Source organism: Ranitomeya variabilis, unplaced genomic scaffold (assembly GCF_051348905.1).
Source record: "Ranitomeya variabilis isolate aRanVar5 unplaced genomic scaffold, aRanVar5.hap1 Scaffold_322, whole genome shotgun sequence".
NCBI classification, from domain to species: domain Eukaryota; kingdom Metazoa; phylum Chordata; class Amphibia; order Anura; family Dendrobatidae; genus Ranitomeya; species Ranitomeya variabilis.
The window spans coordinates 27,501-32,500 of NW_027508068.1; positions in this window are offsets into that span (position 1 = coordinate 27,501).

Here is a 5,000-nt window from a genome sequence, read left to right on the forward strand (position 1 = left end):
ATATGTTGTAAAGCACCCAAGGGCAGTGACCTAAATGCGGGTAAAGTTTGCGGTGCACGGGGGGAAAGTTGAATTTTTGGATGAAAATGCGTATTTTCATACTTTGAAAATTTCAGGCGTGTGTCGGACTTCCAGGCGGGGGCAGCCGCCAGAGGCGTACCGGGGACGCTTCCAGGAGCCTGGGGAAGATTTTCTGAAAGTGTCCTTGGGACTTAGAAATATTTTGAGAAAATCTCGATTTTGTGAAAAAATGTCACATTTCCCCTACTTCCACCACAGGGGGGCGTCAATATGTTGTAAAGCACCCCAGGGCAGTGACCTAAATGCGGGTGAAGTTTGCGGTGCACGGGGGGAAAGTTGAATTTTTGGATGAAAATGCGTATTTTCATACTTTGAAAATTTCAGGCGTGTGTCGGACTTCCAGGCGGGGGCAGCCGCCAGAGGCGTACCGGGGACGCTTCCAGGAGCCTGGGGAAGATTTCATGAAAGTGTCCTTGGGACTTAGAAATATTTTGAGAAAATCTCGATTTTGTGAAAAATGTCACATTTCCCCTACTTCCACCACAGGGGGGCGTCAATATGTTGTGAGGTACCCCAGGACAGTGACCTAACTGTGGGTAAAGTTTGCGGGGCACGGGCGGAAAGTCGAATTTTGGATGAAAATGCATTATTTTCATACTTTGAAAATTCCAGGCGTGTGTCAGACTTCCAGGCGGGGGCAGCCGCTGGAGGCGTACCGAGGACGCTTCCAGGAGCCTGGGGAAGATTTTCTGAAAGTGTCCTTGGGACTTAGAAATATTTTGAGAAAATCTCGATTTTGTGAAAAAATGTCACATTTCCCCTACTTCCACCCCAGGGGGGCGTCAATATGTTGTGAGGTACCCCAGGACAGTGACCTAACTGTGGGTAAAGTTTGCGGGGCACGGGCGGAAAGTCGAATTTTGGATGAAAATGCATTATTTTCATACTTTGAAAATTTCAGGCGTGTGTCAGACTTCCAGGCGGGGGCAGCCGCCGGAGGCGTACCGAGGACGCTTCCAGGAGCCTGGGGAAGATTTTCTGAAAGTGTCCTTGGGACTTAGAAAAATTTTGAGAAATTTCCGATTTTGTGAAAAATGTCACATTTCCCCTACTTCCACCCCAGGGGGGCGTCAATATGTTGTAAAGCACCCCAGGGCAGTGACCTAAATGAGGGTGAATTTTGCGGTGCACGGGCGGAAAGTCGAATTTTTGGATGAAAATGCGTATTTTCATACTTTGAAAATTTCAGGCGTGTGTCAGACTTCCAGGCGGGGGCAGCCGCCGGAGGCGTACCGGGGACGCTTCCAGGAGCCTGGGGAAGATTTTCTGAAAGTGTCCTTGGGACTTAGAAATATTTTGAGAAAATCTCGATTTTGTGAAAAAATGTCACATTTCCCCTACTTCCACCCCAGGGGGGCGTCAATATGTTGTAAGGCACCCCAAGGCAGTGACCTAAGTGGGGGTGAAGTTTGCGGTGCACGGGGGGAAAGTTGAATTTTTGGATGAAAATGCGTATTTTCATACTTTGAAAATTTCAGGCGTGTGTCGGACTTCCAGGCGGGGGCAGCCGCCAGAGGTGTACCGGGGACGCTTCCAGGAGCCTGGGGGAGATTTTCTGGAAGAGTCCTTGACACTTAGAAAAATTTTGAGAAAATCTCGATTTTGTGAAAAATGTCACATTTCCCCTACTTCCACCCCAGGGGGGCGTCAATATGTTGTAAGGCACCCCAAGGCAGTGACCTAAGTGGGGGTGAAGTTTGCGGTGCACGGGGGGAAAGTTGAATTTTTGGATGAAAATGCGTATTTTCATACTTTGAAAATTTCAGGCGTGTGTCGGACTTCCAGGCGGGGGCAGCCGCCAGAGGTGTACCGGGGACGCTTCCAGGAGCCTGGGGGAGATTTTCTGGAAGAGTCCTTGACACTTAGAAAAATTTTGAGAAAATCTCGATTTTGTGAAAAATGTCACATTTCCCCTACTTCCACCCCAGGGGGGCGTCAATATGTTGTAAGGCACCCCAAGGCAGTGACCTAAGTGGGGGTGAAGTTTGCGGTGCACGGGGGGAAAGTTGAATTTTTGGATGAAAATGCGTATTTTCATACTTTGAAAATTTCAGGCGTGTGTCGGACTTCCAGGCGGGGGCAGCCGCCAGAGGTGTACCGGGGACGCTTCCAGGAGCCTGGGGGAGATTTTCTGGAAGAGTCCTTGACACTTAGAAAAATTTTGAGAAAATCTCGATTTTGTGAAAAATGTCACATTTCCCCTACTTCCACCCCAGGGGGGCGTCAATATGTTGTAAGGCACCCCAAGGCAGTGACCTAAGTGGGGGTGAAGTTTGCGGTGCACGGGGGGAAAGTTGAATTTTTGGATGAAAATGCGTATTTTCATACTTTGAAAATTTCAGGCGTGTGTCGGACTTCCAGGCGGGGGCAGCCGCCAGAGGTGTACCGGGGACGCTTCCAGGAGCCTGGGGGAGATTTTCTGGAAGAGTCCTTGACACTTAGAAAAATTTTGAGAAATTTCCGATTTTGTGTAAAAATCACCCATTTCCCCTACTTCCACCCTAAAGGGGCGTCAATATGTCGTAAGGCGCCCCTAGACAGTGACCTAAGTGGGGGTGAAGTTTGGGTCTGCTGGGTGGAAAACTGAAAAAAAGCGATTTTGTGACTTTGAGAACAAACAGAGAGCTCAAAACTTTGAAAAACGTCAGACCGCTGTCAGACTTCCAGGCGGGGGAAAGCTCTGAGGTTGTACCGAGGACACTTCCATGGCCCCCGGATTGATTTTCAAGAAAGAGTCCTTGGGACTTTGAAATTTTCCGGCGAGCTGTTTTTGGCTTCCGGGAGCCGTAGAACTTTGGGAAATCGATTCCGCTCACCGGTTCAGGGTGTTTCGAGCTAGTCCAGGTCCCAGCTACGCCGCCTGGCCTCCAAATTTCGCAAATTCGAAAAAAAAAAAAATAGAACCGGAATGAGGAAATTTCTGGCCGCCGGATCCGCCGCACGGCTCCAGGAGGTCGGACACTTTTTGACTTTGTTCCCTTAAAGTGGGGGTCGGTGTCTCACCATGCAAATACCCAGTTTTGCACACCAGCTGCAGGATATAGGAGAGAGAGGTACCTCTCGGCCCCGACCAAAATCCGTTGTTTTCGTGGTTCCTCGACTCGGGTAGGCGGTTTGGCGAGTACCCCCCTTTTGCATGGAAGTTCGCACTCGCGCCGAGACCAGGCTTCCGCGGCTCCAGGGGGACTTTTGCCGGTTGTCCGTCCCGAGTCCGAGACGCGTTTCCTGGGTCGCCCGAGCCCGAACGGACCCTCCCCACGTGGGTTCCTGTCCTCTGAGGGCGACGGTCGTCAGAAGGGGGGCAGATCCAGAGTCCTCGTCCGCAGGAGGGCTCTGGGAGGGCGGATCGCTCCTTCTGACTTTGTCCCCTCGGAGCGGGCTCGGCGTTTCTCTGTGTCGGATGTCTCCCGCTTCCGCGCCAACGGGGAGACCTATGAGAGAATCGCACCGCGACCCGGCTTCCGTCTCGAGGGCGCCCGGAGCGCGCCGGACACTCGCTTCCAGGACTCCAGGGGCACGTTTCTTCCCCGTCTCCCCCGAGGGGAAGAACGGAGGCAGGGGTTCCACCCGAGCCCCTGCCCTTTCTTCCGATCGATCTGGCTCAGCGCTCCCGGGTGGGGAGGTGGTGCCGCTCGCTCGGCCCGGGCTTTGGAGCCCGCGTCGGTTTACGGCGGGCGGTCTCCTTCCTCTGTTACCCCCCCCCGGGTTTCAGGCACTCGTCCTTGGGCGCGCACGCCGGCGGTCGCCCTCCCGTCTACGGACGGAGGCGGCCGAGCTGTGGGGAGTTTGACCCGAACCGTGGTACGGCAGCGGTCCGACGACCCGCATGGGCGAACGGAGGGGCGCCCACCCACCTCGGCGTGGGGGCCCGCCGTCCGAATCGCTCCCCGCGCGGGGCAGCACAACGATCTTCTCCGAGGGCGGCCCTTTGACTTTCAGATGCGCAGCTCGTCCGCGGAGGCCCGCGCCGCACCCCAGCGTCCGAAGGGCGGCCTCCGCGGTGGGCATCGGCGAGAGCGGCGGCGGTGGGTGGCGCTTCCACGCCACCGCCGAGCTCCGCGTTTTCCAGTCTTTTCCCGAGCCCCTACGATAGTGGGGGGATGACAGACGTGCGGGGAGGCGGGCGAGTGGGTTCTCACCGTGCGGTGTGCCCCGCGGCCGAACGCCGTCGCCTTCCCCTCGTCCGCCGTCCTCCGAGGCGGCTCGGCAGGGAGCGCGAGAGCGAGAGGGAGAGCGAGAGAGAGAGACCAAGCGGACGCCCCGGAGCGAGAAGGGAGGATGGAGAAGGAAAGACGAATCGAAGGGGGGCACGAGTTTGGCGAAGGGAGTACCCGGCGTATTGCCGCACCGGACTTCGTCTGTTCTCAACAGTCGAGACACGGCTTCGGGGGGAGACGCCGCTCGGTCGGTCACCTTTGAGGTTACGGGCAAGAGCCCGGGACAAGGGACTACGCCGGAGGGCGACGCCGACACGGCCAGGCCGACCATGCCCCGCGCTTGACCTCCGGGTCGCTGGGGCTTGTGCCGGAGCCGCGGCGGACCCCGACGGCCAGCCCCCCTCTCCCACTCCTCGCGCCCGTCCGCCGGTGGGTCGAGGACCCCCCGCGGTGGAGGCAGGTCTAAGCCAGACGGCGGCGCCGCACAGGCCCCCCCACGCCCTGGCCCCTCTCCCCAGCAGCGACTCAGTGCGTCGCCCCGGGAGCGGTGGGTCACGAGGCAGGGCGGCCGTGGCGTCCTCCGGAGGCCAGTCACCTCGACCTTCCCGCGCAAGGGGTGGTCTTTCGCGACAGATGCCCTCCGTTCGGGAGGCCGGGTCTAAGCCAGACGGCGGCGCCGCGCAGGCCCCCCACGCCCTGGCCCCTCTCCCCAGCAGCGACTCTGTGTGTCGCCCCGGGAGCGGTGGGTCACGAGGCGGGGCG